This window comes from Protopterus annectens, chromosome 2.part1 (assembly GCF_019279795.1).
Source record: "Protopterus annectens isolate FY-2018-M chromosome 2.part1, PAN1.0, whole genome shotgun sequence".
NCBI classification, from domain to species: Eukaryota; Metazoa; Chordata; order Ceratodontiformes; family Protopteridae; genus Protopterus; species Protopterus annectens.
In genome coordinates, this window is record NC_056729.1 from 1,040,139,584 (window position 1) to 1,040,156,726 (window position 17,143).

Here is a 17,143-nt window from a genome sequence, read left to right on the forward strand (position 1 = left end):
AACAGGCAGTATGCCACTGAGTAGAGCTGGAGTTTCTTTAACCGGGCAGCATATGGCATCTGTTTGAGCCCTTTGATCCTCTTGGTGAGGTACTTTTGGGGTCTTTCCAGTTGCTGCAGGTGTCTGGTAAGGTACATCCCAAAGGGGCATTGTACTCAATTATGGGCCTGATGAGGGATGAGTAAAGAGGCACGATGACCTCCCCTGATCTAGATGTGAATCCCTTCATGATTAGGTGGGCTATATAAAATGTTTTTCTAACCACTTTGGCCACGTGGTTGTCAAATGAGAGATTGCTATCAACTTGGGTCCCCAGGTCCCTAATTACTTCTTCTGTACTTAATGGATTACCACCTATGTGGTAATTTGTGGGCACTTTGTTTTTGCCAAAGGGGATGACTATACACTTTTGGCATTTAGCTTGAGGCCATGGCTCTGGCACCAGTTGTCTGTTTCTATGAGGCCCTTTTGGAGGATGCTTGTGTCGGCTGGAGAGTCGATTATGGTGCCCAGTTTGCAGTCATCTGCGAACTTGGTCAGCCACAGTCCTTCCATGTTGGCCTGTACCTCTGAGAAATATATACCGAACAAGAGAGGTCCCAGGACTGAGCCTTGTGGGACACCACTTGTAACTGGTTTGGAGTCTGACATGGCTCCAGCAATTCTAACCATGTGGGTTCTGTCCTTGAGCCAGTTTGCAATCCATCTAGTGACATAGGGGTTTATATTTAAGCTGGTGAGCTTATCTATAATGCCCGAGTGGGGTATTGTATTGAAGGCTTTTGCGAGGTCCAGGTAGGCTGTGTGGATCACCTTCCCCTCGTCAATGGCCTTGGTGACTGTTTCAAAGAAATCAACCAGGTTTAAGAGGCAGGATCTGCCCTTAACAAAGCCAAACTTAGTAGGATCCAGTGTCTGTAGGTCCCCAATATCTTTATTTATGAGGTCCATGATGATCCTTTCCATAGCTTTGCAGACCAAGCTTGTCAGGCTTATGGGGCGATAGTTTCCAGGATCCTCTTGAGGCACCACCTTTATGGAGAGGGACCACTGTTGCTGTACGCCACTCTTTGGGCACATATCCTGTAGTAAGGCTGAGATTGAACAGTAGTTTTATGTTTGGGTTTAGCTCCTCTTGGAGTTCATGTAGGACGCAGCCTGGGACACCGTCTGGTCCCATTGATGCTGTGTTTTTTGCTTTGAAGAGGGCGGCTCTTACCTGGGCATCTGAGATGTCAGGGGGGCAGCACTCTGCTGGGATAGATATTTGCCCTTTTGGTGGGGAGGGAGTTTGCACTGAACCTGTCAGCTAGGATGTTGGCAATGTCTGTGGGTTCAGTGTATTTTTTGTTATTTTGGACTAATTCTGAGCATATCTGGGAATTACCACCCAGGTTCCTAACATAACTAAAGAAAGCCTTGTGATTATCCTTAGTGTCCTGTGCAATTTTTCTCTCGAAGCTGGCCTTAGACAATTTTATGAGTGCCCGTAGTTTTTTGCTAATACTGATCAGTGATGCCTTCCCTTTTGGGATTTTGCTCTATCATTTAGTAGCTTCCTCCTTCTGTTGTATAGTTTGTTTATGGCTGGGGTCCACCAGACAGGACGTCTGCCTTTGGAGGATTGAGTCTTGGTTTTATTTGGGATTGCATGATCCATGCATTCCTGAAGGTGTTCATAGAATGCGTTTATAAAGGATTCTGCGGTCTGGGCCGTATTTTCCACAGGCCGGGGCTTTGAAGGATTCCACCTCGGTTTTGAGGAGTGTGAAATTTGCTTTAGAGAAGTTTTTCTCTGTGGTTTTCTGGGCAGGGGTGGGGTCGGGATGTGAATATCCAGTGAGATTAGTTTGTGGTCTGATCTTACCAGTGAGGGATACACTTCTGGTCTGGAGCATAGAGTCCCCATGTTGATGATGATCAGGTCCAGTATGTTTTCCCTCTTGTTGGAGTGGTAACAAGTTGTTCCATAGCATTTGAGTTTATAAATTCTAGGAACCTTTGGGCTAGGGTGTTGGAGCTAGAGTAATGCTCCCAGTCTATGTTTGGGTAGTTGAAGTCGCCCAATATAATGGTGTTTGGAGAGACCTTCATATTTTCCAGTGTTCTCAGAAAGGCTGAGTGGGGTTCCTGGGTTTGGGAGGGTGGTCTGTAGCAGGCTATAAACTGGAAGGCAGTTTTATCCACTGTTAGTTGCACATGGATAGTCTCTGATGCTTCGTGCTTTGCCACCAACCTGGAGGTGTGGGTATCTTTGATGAATATCGATACTCCCCCTCCTTTTGTGTTTCGGTCCAAGTTTTGGGGCTGAAAAGCATGGTATGAGGTATAACCTGGTAGTGCTGGGGTGCTCTCAGGAGCCCTGAACCAGGTTTCTGTTACTGCACAGATATCAATGTTCTCCATGCTAAGGAGAGTTTCGAGTGAGTGCATCATGAGGTTTAGACTTCTGGCGTTGAGTAGCATTACTCTTAGTTTCTTATCCCTTGTGATACCTATGGAGGTGGGTTTGTCTTTTGAGCCTTGCCTAAAAAGGCACTATGGGGTAGCAAGAGCCTTTGCCAATATCTGAAAGCCCAGGGGTGACAGGTGCAAGCCGTCCCTAGCGAAGCATCGTGGCTTGTCGAGCATATCATCCCAAGCTGATAGGCATTGGATCCCCTTTGAATGACACCAGTACTTAAGCCAGTTGTTGAAATTGATCATCTTGTCTTCATATTGTGGCATCATTCTTGGTGAGGGTAAGATGCTACTCAAGGTCAGGGTCATACCGGCCTGGGCTACATGCTCAGAGAGCTCCTTTATGTCTCTTTTCATGTAGTCCAGGGAGGTACGTCTCAGGTCATTCACACCAGCATGGACAATGACTGAGTCATATTTGTACTTGCCTTGGAGTGACCTGAGTGCTTGTGTTATGTGGCTGATCCTAGCGCCGACAAGCTGCTCACCTTGACCCTCTCCTTGTTCAGCCTGGTGAGAGGGACATCAGTGTGCCTGACGATAGTCACCTATTACAAGTGTATCAGGTGTGTTGTTTAGTCTTAAGGGCTGTGACTGTTCGGCACACTGGCTTTGTGAGATATGTGTTGCACGTGTTTTGTTTTGGGGTAGCGGTTGCTTGGGTGTCTGCTTTGGAGGTCTCTGCTGCTTAGGCAGATCTTTATTTAGAGCCTCCAAGTATGTTTTTGTGTGATTATGTGTTTGGTTTGCTGTTGTGGTAGGTCTATGTGAGACTGGAATTGTAGTGAGTGTGGTTTCCTTCTCCTCCTGACTGGTTATGCCAGTACTGAGTTGAGAGAGCTTAGCCTCCAGTTTGGCTATATGGTTGCATCTCTCACATGTGTTGGAATTTGTTGGGAGGAGGAGAGGGTTGTCTGTGTACATGAGGCAGTTGTAACATTGCCTCAAGATTCCCAGATTCACCAGCTGGACCGGAGAGGATATTGACAACTGACCTTTGGACATGCTAGAATAATATTGGGAATTCCTTAATAATTGAAAACAAGGGCCAGTGGGGAGTGAGGGTGTAGTGCTTTTAATTTTTAGTGCTGACTTATATAATTGCTTTAGTGCTTAAGTGCCAGGTAACTTAAGTGCAATGTGTTACAGGTAACTTAAATGCAAAAATGACAAACAGTAACTTTCTTTCAAGTGAAACAAGGAAATAAGTACAGTAAGCAATGCAGATATCACTAGTGATCCACAGAAGTGCTGAGAAGTCATGTATTAGGTGGAATTAGCGTTCCAGGGAAATAACAAGCAAACAAACAACAAGCATATAAACAAAGCTAGATTCAGCAGGCCTGGATCTAGTCTATGCTACAGCAAACAAGGTGTACCAATTTCAGTAAGATACAGTTCAAATATTCAGGCACTATAAACCTTTAACCAGAAATTCCCAGCTCAGAAGGGCAGAGTCCAGCCTCTTCTCCCACAAGAGTGCAGACCACGAACCTTCTTAATGTAAAATAACTGGCCTGAAGCCCAAGTGCCTAAACCAGAACTAACACACTTTAAGAATAACAGACACTGGGCTCTCAATCAGCAGTTCCCAACTTAGAAGGATGAAAGCTACCTGTCCTGCCACCACAGTGCATGCCACAAACCTTCCTAATGTAAAACAACTGGTCTGAAGCCCAAGTGCTTAATCCAAAAGACTTAGAATGATAGCTACACTTTAATCAAGTTACTACCAAGCAGTAATAAATACAATTGAATTATTTAGAGAATGCCTGGATTAGTGCTGAAGTTACACAAACAAAGCTAGATCCAGCAGGCCCGAATCCAGTCTATGCCACAGCAAACAAGGCACCAACTTCAGTAAGAAGCAGTTCAGATATGCATGCACTATAAGCCTTTAACCAGAAATTCCCAGCTCAGAAGGGCAGAGTCCAGCCTCTCCTCCCACAAGAGTGCAGACCACGAACCCTCTTAATGTAAAATAACTGGCCTGAAAGCCCAAGTGCTTAAACCAGAATTAATACACTTTTAGAATAACAGACACTGAGCCCTCAATCAGCAGTTCCCAACCTAGAAGGATGTAAGCTACCTGTTCTGCCACTACAGTGCAGACCACAAACCCTCTCAGTGCAAAACAACTGGTCCGAAGCCCAAGTGTTTAAACCAAAATGCTTAGAATGAGTTACACATAGCAGTAATAAATACAATTGAGTACTTTTAAGATGATGCAAAAGTAAAATAAAGTAGGTAGAAACACAAGTACAGTAAAAGCAGATTAATTTTTTTTTTTCTGAACAAGTGCTGAGATCAAAGAAACAGATTTGAGTGCTGAAACTAGAAAACTGGCTAGTTATAAGAAAAAAAAACTAAGCTAGAAGGCTTCCCTCCAATACAGAAGGGCTTGGGGGCTCAGAAGCCTACAAATAGTCTATACCACTTAACAGGAAAGGCAGGAAACAAGCTTAATTTTTTTTTCTGTTTCCCAGATGCTCTCTTTGTACACAGTAGGAGAGCCTGAAATCAGAATATGATCTCACTGCACTCAGTTGAGTGAGCAAATGAGATGGGCCCAGAAGGAGTATCCAAACACAAATTTACAAGAGGGGCGGGCAGTTTCAAGGCCACTAAGATTAACACCAAAACAAAAACACGGAGGGTGGGTGGGACTAACTGAAGAGCAGAGTCAAAACTTCCAGTTCAGTTAATATTCCTGCAACACACAGTTAAAATCAATTTAAATACTGTATTTTTTTTGAAAAAAAAGTGCAGATAAAGGTACTTAAATTCTCTTATACGTCCAGTTGAATACAGCAAGTTCTTAGCCGGCCAAAGCTGACATTTTTAAGCAGAAAATATTTCACACTGTACCACTTAAATAGGCAAGGACAGGAAATCAAAGAATGTGGCTACCCCCACACCTGTAATTACTAGCAAATAACAAAATTCAGCAAACACTGACTAACTTCCAGTTCAGTTAATATTCCTGCAACACACAGTTAAAATCAATTTAAATACTGTATTTTTTGAAAAAAGTGCAGATAAAGGTACTTAAATTCTCTTATACGTCCAGTTGAATACAGCAAGTTCTTAGCCGGCCAAAGCTGAGGTTTTTAAGCAGAAAATATTTCACACTGTACCACTTAAATAGGCAAGGACAGGAAATCAAAGAATGTAGCAACCCCACACCTGTAATTACTAGCAAATAACAAAATTCAGCAAACACTGACTAAATTCCAGTTCAGTTAATATTCCTGCAACACACAGTTAAAATCAATTTAAATACTGTATTTTTTGAAAAAAAAGTGCAGATAAAGGTACTTAAATTCTCTTATACATCCAGTTGAATACAACAAGTTCTTAGCCGGCCAAAGCTGACATTTTTAAGCAGAAAATATTTCACACTGTACCACTTAAATAGGCAAGGACAGGAAATCAAAGAATGTGGCTACCCCCACACCTGTAATTACTAGCAAATAACAAAATTCAGCAAACACTGACTAACTTCCAGTTCAGTTAATATTCCTGCAACACAGTTAAAATCAATTTAAATACTGTATTTTTAAAAAAAAGTGCAGATAAAGGTACTTAAATTCTCTTATACGTCCAGTTGAATACAGCAAGTTCTTAGCCGGCCAAAGCTGAGGTTTTTAAGCAGAAAATATTTCATACTGTACCACTTAAATAGGCAAGGACAGGAAATCAAGGAATGTAGCTACCCCCACACCTGTAATTACTAGCAAATAAAATTTAGCAAACACTGACTAACTTCCAGTTCAGTTAATATTCCTGCAACACAGTTAAAATCAATTTAAATACTGTGTTTTTTGAAAAGAAAAGTGCAGATAAAGGTACTTAAATTCTCTTATACGTCCAGTTGAATGCAGCAAGTTCTTAGCCGGCCAAAGCTGAGGTTTTTAAGCAGAAAATATTTCACACTGCACCACTTAAATAGGCAAGGACAGGAAATCAAAGAATGTGGCTATCCCCACACTTGTAATTACTAGCAAATAACAAAATTCAGCAAACACTGACTAACTTCCAGTTCAGTTAATATTCCTGCAACACACAGTTAAAATCAATTTAAATACTGTATTTTTTGAAAAAAATGTGCAGATAAAGGTACTTAAATTCTCTTATATGTCCAGTTGAATACAGCAGTTCTTAGCCGGCCAAAGCTGAGGTTTTTATGGGGTTCCCATATATGATAAGGAAATGCTCTATACTAGTAGATAGACAGTAAATGCTGAGAGACATATGCTTGCGAAGCCTTATTTGCTAGGAAATGAACAATTTTTTACTCAAAATGATACTTCTTCAAATAGACCTAGACTATTGGGATATATTATGAAATATAATAGGCGTACTACACAAATAAAAAATGTTAGAAAAAGTAACTGGGGTATTCTGGAATCTGATCCAGAAGCAAAGAATGTAATGGGCGAGTTTCCACATTTTATATACAAAAGAGAGAGAAATTTGAAGCATAATTTATGTTATAAAGATTTATGTGAAAATAACCACCCCCCACACTTAATAACAAGGCTACCATTCCTTGTTATAATTGTTCCTTTTGTAAATACATTTATCTAAATGTTGAATTTATACATCCTATTTCTAAAGACATTTTTTGTTTTCGGACTTTTGCAACATGTGTTACAGATAATGTAGTCTATATTGCTAATTGTGAAAAATGTGCATGTTTCTACATGGGAAAACTAATCAGAAATTGAAAGAACATATAGCTTCCCATACCTTAGAAATTAGAAGGAAGGTTGAGACCAATGTGTTAGCAAAACATGTATTATTATTTGGAAATGATCATACATTTAAGTTTAGAGATCTGCAAAAGGTTATTAGTAAATAAGCGTGGAGCAGATTTAGTTAATAAGACAACTTATAGAGTATAAGTGGATTAATTATTTCAGAGCAATTAGACTTTCCAGTTTAAATGTTGAAAATAGTATTAAACCCCTTTTAAAAGAAAAACAAATGTTTGTCACTTGATTTTTTAAATATAAAGTAAAGTATGTTTTTTATATAAAGTATGTATTTGTTGTTTTATATTTTTTATCTTAATTGGTCATGTGATTATTTGATGTGATAGGCTGGATTTAGTTTAAATATGGAGTGGTTTTATGTTAATTGTAACACTGACAAAGAGTCCAGAGTGACTTGAAAGCTTTGTGTGTTTTTATTTGCTTTATTAAACAACACTTTGGACGGTTGGACCCTTTGCTATTTTTGTTTAATTTCATTTTGGATTGTTTTGGGGTCCATTTGGCTGCATCAGTGCCTTACTTTGTGGATTAGATTACTCAGTAGACAGTCAAGAATGCTATCTGGCCCCAAAGAAGCAGTGTTCTTGACTTTGGATAGTGCTGTGAGGACTTGTTCCTAGGAGATTTGAATGAAGCATTTGCATGTCGGTATGTGTTTTGGAATTGTGGAAGGGGAAGTGAAGCAGGAGCTAAATTTATTCACTAGTAGATTGACTATATCCTCTGGGTCAGAGTATATAATTTTGTTTACTATTTCCTCTGGACAGTTCTGAGCATTATTTCTGTGGTTTCTAACATAGATGGAAAAGACTTTATGATTTATTTGCCTGGGTGGCTATTTTTTCTCTTATCTGTCTTTAATTGATCTCATCAGTGAATGGAGTGCCTTGTTAAGTTTAGCAACAATATTTTTAGTATTTGGAGAGTTATATTTGTTTTTATGTACAATGACCTTTTTCCTTTTAATGTAGAGCCTGTTTATTTGTGGGTTCCACCATAGGATGTTTATTTTTGTATTTGGCATTGCATTTACTTTGCAGGAAGGGCAGATACAGCTATGCAAACATTTGCATGCACATAGAAATGGTGGTGAAGGGATTCCACATTTGCAGAGGGGTCATTAGTGTGGAATGAAATGTTGAATTTAGCCAGGCCATTACTCAGTTTTGTTAGATTAGCTTTAGAATAATCTCTGAATATTGCATTATTGGAGGATGTTTCTGGCTTCCTTCTTATGGTGAATGTGACTGATTTATAGTCTGATTTGATTACAAGAAGGTTACAGCTGGTAGGGAACAGATCTGCCCCACACTGGTGAGAACCAGGTGCAGTATTTTGTCTCCCCTGGTTAGGGTGTGAACTAACTGAACCAGCAAGTTAGTATTTATAAATTCAAGAAAGCTCTGGAAATACATGTTGGGGGTGTTGTCACCCATTTGATGGAATGGTAGTTGAAATTCCCTAGGAGAATTGTGTTTGGCTGAATGCTTAGGGAGTCCTATAGTTAGCTATAATGTGATATGGGGTTTTGTTAATGGTAAGTTAGACATGGGGAGGCTACAGGTCGTTATCCTGTCTATCCAGTCTGGAGGTGACATTTTTGTTTTACAGATATAGAGATACCCCTGCCTTTAGTGCCTTCATCTATTGTGGTGGGCCTGAACATATGGTTGGCGTTGAAGCCTTGCACTGATAGGGTTCTGTCAATAGTCTTGAACCAGGTCCCTGGGACAGTGCATATATTGATGCATTTCAGAGTAAGGAGTGCCTGCAGGGATGGGAGGGGAGTTTTTTGTTAAGGGTCCTATCATTGAGCTACATGGAACACTGCAGTGAATCTTGCATGATGAGTCATAGATGTCAATGCTACCTAAGATCCATGCAGAACAGTGCATGAAATGCATAAGTGAACATGACAAATAGCCAGTAACCATTTGATTTAGACCTTTCTTGGTGAGAAAGAGTTGTGATCATTCAAGTTGTGTTAAGTGTTTGGACAGATACATATTGAAGGGGCATTATACTCAATGATTGTTGTAATTAGTGTTTAATACAGTAAATTGATCTCATCCCTGGACATCTATGCGATAGACTTACTAATAAGATGTGCAATGAAAAAGGTCTTTCTTACAATGCTGTACACATGGTGACAGAAGGACAGTTTGTTGTCTGCACTGGTTCCCAGGTTCATGACTACTGGATTGATTTTCACAAATATGTTGTCAGTGTAATAATTACAAGGGAATCATGCTCACCAAAGGAGACTATTTATACATTTTTTTGGCCTTTAGTTTTAATCCATGGTTATAACAGCTATTTGTTTGGGAAAGGCCCTCTTGGAGGATCTTGTTGTTTATGATGACACCAAGTTTACAGTCATTTACAATCCTGGTCAGCTATAAACCCTTAATGTTAGCTTTTATATCCAAGAAATCAAATGACAAAAAGGAGTGGTCCAAGGACTCATAGCTGGAGTAAACGGGTCTATATCATAACCTCGAAAGTTCAATACTTCGAATGCAAAAAGATCGAACTGTATGCATCGAAGTATCGAACCATCGAACGCTAATAAAAAAATTAGTAAAACAAAAAAAATAAAACTAAAGCATTTACACAGGAGGGCAAGCCCCCCTGCACCCCCACACCCCCCGCTACTTAAGTATACCAACTCTGAGATCGCACAACATTGATGTTAACGGAAATCTCCCCTTACGGAAATTTCTGTTTAAACGTTCGATGTTGTGCGCTTTCGGTAATCTCGTGTCAACAATATTGTATTCGATATTGTCAGACTTCGAGATTCTGATGTAGACCCGGAGTAAACAGCTAGTGTCAGGCCTTTTGGTGGAGGCAGAGCCACTGACCTATATTTCTTGGCTTCTGTTTGTGAGCTAATTTGCTATTTTAGCTGAGAGAATTAATCAACAATACTGGAGCATGTGATGGCACTGAACACCTTTGCAAGGTATAGTATGGTGTTGTGTATTACTGAAAGCCTGTTTGTTGTTTATAACAGCTTTATGATCACTTCTCAACCTTTTCGCTAAGATCACGGGTAGTATGTTAAAGCTTTGCCTCCAGACAATTACTACATTGTCTCAGGGAGTCCATTTTAAATAAGCTGGCTACAGAGGCAGTTAGAAAGTGAAAATCCATGGTTCCAGGTGTGTACTAGTGTGAACAGAAGGCGGACTAGTACTTCTGATATTATGAGCTGTTTACTGAGGGTGATAACTATCTGCTAGTGGAGACAGTATTGGTTTCAGCATTGCTGTAGACATCCTGCTTCCTGAGAAGAAGTAGTAGTAACCCAGACATTGATGAGCTCCATATACTTGTTATAGTCCTCTCTGGGTATGTACCCTGACTAGAACCTACAGCAGCTGGACAAAACAGAGAGACAAGTTGCACAAAGGTCTAGAAGAGGTTCTCACTAAAACTGCACCCAGACCACTTGGTGAAGTACCATACACATTGCTCAGTTAGATACCAACAGAAATTAGTGTCTGACTGCTCTTTCTCCTACCAGGAGCAAAGCAGTAGCATTCATCCGAGGCTGGTTCCTAATATGCAATAATCAGGCTTTCCAATGATTGTTAATCACTAGGAAGGCCATCAAATAATGTCCCTGTTCTACTTCTCTCACCAGGAGCAAACAAGAAGCACTAATCTCAAGCTAACTCTTGAGAAGAAGTTTCTAGGCTCTTCAGTGATTGATAGTCTACTCTATTCCCAGATGTTACAGATGCTAAAAGTAAGATGGGAAAAAATAGATTAATAGGCTGAATATTGCAATGTGCACTGAGTGGGATGTTATGAAACAGGCTAACTCAAGCTTTAAGAATCTAAGGGGAAGGCCTTCCCAGTTTTATCTTATCGCAGTGCCCAGTAGAATGAGTAAATGAGATAAGAGTAGCAGTAGTTTGTTTACAGTAGGGGCGAGCAACTCAAAAGCCACTAAGTTTAAAAGTACGACAGAGGCCTGGCAGGCGAGTGAGAAAGATCCAGAAAAAAAAAAAAATTACTTTTCTGGCTTCTCTTTTGATTTTAAAACTCGCGCAGAGTCATGACTCTGCATGTCAGAGTGCCAGTCAACCTCCCCTCTCCAAAGACAGGTTCCAGTCAGAGATATACAATATGGGTATACGCCTATGTTCTGTCCTGTCTGATACTATGTAATGCAGAATGTCACAGCTCCAGTCAGATCGCTGTTAAACTAGATGATATACGCTATTGTTTCCAGCCATTTGCCTGACAATGCATAACTAATTCCCATACTGTTTTGTCTCTGTGTGTGTGTGTGTGTGTGTGTGTGTGTGTGTGTGTGTGTGTGTGTGTGTGTGTGTGTGTGTGTGTGTGTGTGCTTCAATAAAGGCATAGAGGGTTGTATACGTTTATATAGCTCTCACCTCAGTGATAGTTTAAACTGCTCAAGTTACTGATTTTTAGGCATGAAAATTAAGTTTTGACATATGCAGCCCATACATATCTGAATCACATTATATCTGTGCAATACAACTTCCTTGTCTGAGCAATGTGAGTTGAGTTGCAGCAATTCTGAATTCCTGAGAAGAAGTAGTAGTAACCCAGACATTGATGAGCTCCATATACTTGTTATAGTCCTCTCTGGGTATGTACCCTGACTAGAACCTACAGCAGCAAGACAAAACAGAGAGACAAGCTGCACAAAGGTCTAGAAGAGGTTTTCACTAAAACTGCACCCAGACCACTTGGTGAAGTACCATACACATTGCTCAGTTAGATACCAACAGAAATCAGTGTCTGACTGCTCTTTCTCCTACCAGGAACAAAGCAGTAGCATTCATCCCAGGCTGGTTCCTAATATGCAATAATCAGGCTTTCCAATGATTGTTAATCATTAGGAAGGCCAGCAAATAATGTCCCTGTTCTACTTCTCTCATCAGGAGCAAACAAGAAGCACTAATCTCAAGCTAACTCTTGAGAAGAAGTTTCTAGGCTCTTCAGTAATTGATAGTCTACTCTATTCCCAGATGTTACAGATGCTAAAAGTAAGATGGGAAAAAATGGATTAATAGGCTGAATAATTCCCATAATGTTTTGTGTGTGTGTGTGTGTGTGTGTGTGTGTGTGTGTGTGTGTGTGTGTGTGTGTGTGCGCACGCGCTTCAATAATGGCATACAGGGTTGTATACATTTATATAGCTCTCACCTCAGTGATAGTTTAAACTGCTCAAGTTACTGATTTTTAGGCATGAAAATTAAGGTTTGATGTGATCGCTCTGTATGCAGCCCATACATACCTGAATCACATTATATCTGTGCAATACAACTTCCCTGTCTGAGCAATGTGAGTTGAGTTGCAGCAAGGGAACTATGAATTCCACTCAGAGTCTCTTCTAAGGAAAATACCATGTATATTTTGCATGCCTAACATTGTAATGGCAAAGTGTTTGAATTGAGTGAAATGGGAGATCTTTTTAATATGTGCATCACAATGAATTTGTTTCCAGTTTGCAGTGCAAACAATTAATGAATATCAACAGATATTAGACACAATGTCTTAACTGATTATGACAAAAACACATATTCCTGACCTGAGTCATGCATTCATTCCTATTACAAAACTCAGCTTCATCCATTTCAGGATCACACAGTATTATCAGTGGCTGAAAAGAAGTACAGGAACTCTGCATATGGAACCTTGTGGGTGACGTTACATGGGAATGCTGCTGCACCCATATTTGTGGATCAGTAAAATGTGGTAATACCACATATTGGAGCTGGCACTTGCATGAAGCTGTTATGGTCCTTGTACACTAGCATTTTGCAAATTATGTATTAAACTATAATAACTACATTAAGACACAGTGACAGATAATCAGCCTTGCTACCAGCTGCAGATATGCACTTTTTTTTTCTTACATGAATACTTTCTTCATATCACTTAACTCTTCTATTAGAAATGGACTGTTTCAGTGTTGAAATCTGCAACCTGGACTAACTGATAATAGAATAACAGTACATGCTTATGAATATCACTGTTTTGCAGGTATAGCATTCTGATGAATGTTTAGAATAGTCATGTTTGCAAACTGGCCTAAAGTCATAATTAATATGATTTTACAAGTAAGGAGTCATGCCTCAGAATATTCTAGCTCTGACTCCCTGGTCATCTATCATTAACTTAGTATGGCTACATAACAAATCCGTCTATAACGCAATTCCAAAACTGAATAAGTAAGCATTGAGCACTTTAAATCACATAACATATAAGCTAAACATTCAAGACTAAGCTAATAAAACCACTTAGAGTGCATCTTTCTACATTTAACCCCTTCACTGCTGCTTATTTTCAAGAAGGCTGTCCCAGACTCCTGACTATATTTGTTTTTGTTCTCTGCATATAAATAGTGGAATCTCCAAAATGGTTTGGCATATTTTCAAAACATTTCCGAGAATGATACTGGTGAATTATTTACAAATTACCTTTAAATTTTATCCCTTACACTCCTGGATTCAAACCCAAAGAAACAGGTGACGGGAATATGAGTAGAAAAAAAAATCTTTTTGAATGCCATTTTTGTGTTATTATATTTAAAAAACTAAAGAAAGCATCACTTTTACAAATAAATTATTTTTAGGCCAGGTATCATAACAACTATATAAGTCTGCATTTTTGATAGAACTTACATTTTTAACTCTGAATCCTTTTCAGATGTTGCTAATTGTCCATTTCTAATGGTCATTCTGACCTGAATTTGACACTCCTAAGAACTCCATATTGCTTTAGGATATGCAATCTACATTAGTTCCAGATATTCATAAACTTTTAGAACAAGACGACTGGGCTCTTGCCCTTATACAGCACATTGCATGAGCTATTAAATGAGAAGACAAGGGGACAGATCAATCTCAAAGGTGTGCATGCCTATCAAAGAAAGTAAAAGAGGAGGTTAACTCCTCCAGCAGCACCTTCCAGGCGCTAACTTACAAAGAGAACTGGATCAGATGTTGTCTCACATGCTAGGCTGAGGAGACCTATAAGGAAAAAATAATAGTAATGTCAATTACTAAAGCCTTTACGAATACATCGGGTTTTCTGATTCTTTGATTTTTCTGGTAAGGAACTGTATCTTTGCAAGTTGTTTCAGATGGCTTATCATCAGGCTGATAATTGCAACATTGTACCCCATATTGGGTCAGATTACTGAGCTAAACAATGCCACTATAATCTCCTTGGAGTCAGTACATGTACCATTTAGAATCAGATAAGATACAGAATATTATTTTCTGGCTTTGATAATTAAGTTTGCAGGAATAATTGAGGTCCATTTTGTAAAGTCTCATTATGTTAAATGTGTTGACATTAAAGGAGATGTCATTTTCACAACACTAGGTGTTCATTGTTTGCATTGTTGTAGACCACCTTGGAGAACTTCAGCATCTTTTGCTGAAGTAATTTAATTGCATCATTTGTTTGGATAAACTATATTATAGCATTGGCTTTCTCCATGATGTTACATAGAATACTTTGCACACTGATTGGTCTAAAAATGTTTGGGTCCTATATGACACTTTTTGCACTTGTGCTGCTATATCCTGGCATCATAGGATGGGGATGTGTCCAAGATCCTAGCATTCTGTTTATCAACATTGATAGGTGTTGGTCTACGCTTTTATTGATTTAGTAAGGGAAACCACCAGGCCTTTTCTCTGTTGCCATGGAAACTGAGTTTTTAATTTTACTGATGGCAGAAATGTCCATGTTAGATGTTATGGGTAAGATATATCCCCTTGCTTTTACAGCACTCTGGCATATGTCTTTGTTTAGTATGAAATTTACAGTTTTTTCTGCAATTGCATTCTCTGTGTCATATGACTGAATTATCAATTTATTGTTTATTGACAGCATGTTGCATTGAAAACTTCATTTTCCATGTGCTGGTCCAGTGTTCATATTCTCACAGCCCTTACGCATTGCCATTGTGCAGCTATACATATGTGTCATTTCTACCATTAAATTGTGTTGTTTTTCCATCTGTTTGGATCAAGGCAGTCATGTCTTGGACTATTCAGGCAAGTTATTCAGATTTTTTTTTATACCCATTTTCCCTATAATGCCACCTCAATCTCATCAACAGATATGCTCACCCTCTTATTTAGTTCTGTTAGAATATCTGAAATAATCAGTCTGAATAACACAAGAACCAAAGCTGACAGATTATTTCATCAGTTGGTGACTACTCAAATTATAGCAAACACCACTCTATAATACACTCTGTTTCTTTGCAGGCAACCTGTTTTCTAAACAGTCTATTCATTTTTGACAGGTCCTACCCAGCTAAAATACTAATCACCCCAATCTGAAGTACAGAGTTTACTCATATCTAGTGTATTCTTACGCAACTCAGCAGTTACTCATAATGCATTAATCACTGGTTTGATAAGCTCTACACTCAGTGAATCTGACCAACACTTAAAAAAAGAGAGAAATTTATCTGCTTTTATTTTTTTTTTATTTTTTTCATTGTAGCATTTTGTGAAGAAAACCTTCAGGCTGTTGCTATAGCAACATTGCAGGGTTTTGGATTTCAAGGATATGTCCATAAAATGAGTTTTTACTATATATAGAAGATAGAAATTTTAATGTAACACTTTGCAAGCCAATTTCCAGCATATGTGGCCGTGTTTTCTCCTATACATGGCATGTTTTTAATGGTAATCTATATGGCACAAATAGTTAAAATTAGGTTGCTAGGCTGCTTTTAAATCCAACTATACAATTTTCAGGTTTCTACATCTTCACAAGAATCAGGTATCAAGAAGATGTACTGTTGTGGAACCTTTCGTGAAACATTCTTTTAAGATTTGTTGTACAGTATTTTAAATAATGACTAGAGTTTACTTCTAGTAAATATTAGAATTCCAGTTGCACTAATAGTTTTATAATGCTGTGAAAGATGAGATGTGGGAGCTACTTAAGGCAAAGAAACCAGACCTTGGATTTGTGAGAAGGCAATTTGAAAAACAAATCATTGCAAGCAAGAACTGCTCTTACAGTGTGAATGTATGTTTTTAGCCTAAGGAGATATGTACTAAAGCAAACACAATTCTACACTGGCGCAATCTCCAGAGGTAAAAGAAAATAGGAGGTATATGGTTGAGACTGAAATTGGTCATCTGTAGTAAGTGTTCTACCATACCCAACAAATTCAGATAAATAAATAATAGCAAGGAATGTTACTGTAATAATTAACATGGCATGCACCAGAAGTCCATTAAATTGCAACCAAGATACATTAATGACTCAGTGTGCAACTGTGTTAAAATATAAACGATGTAGCTGCACAAACCTGTGTGCCATGAAGTCAAATAGTTATCCAAATGTATAGGTTCAGTAAATGTTGCTGAATTCCATGCATAACAGAAAAGCTCAAAACTTCAGAAAGCATCAAAAGTTACACATATTTCATTGTTAATGCAAAGTGTACGACAACAGGGAAAAGACTACCAGACTCCATTTTGCACTAGAGAATGCAAATTAAATAGTGGGTTCAAACCATTAGTATGAATAAACTAATATTGGGGAAAGACTGTACTGGAACCAAGTAAACTTAAGCATTCAATAAGAACAGACAAATGAATTCAAAGTTCTAATTGAGAATGTTTCAAAAAGAATTCTACCAGGGGAATCTTGTAATTGGTTCTATGATATTAGACCAAATACCACAAGAATAAACTACCAGTAACCCACATCCGTAACATCAAATGGCTATTACAGAATTCTTGAGAAGCCCAATAATATTGAAGTTCTAAAACTTCCTCCATTCATCCTCCTTCCTTCAATTCTTTTTAACTTTTCAGATGTAGTAAACAATAGAGCTAACAATTACTTCTGGTAATGTTCTAGCTGAAGTACATCCT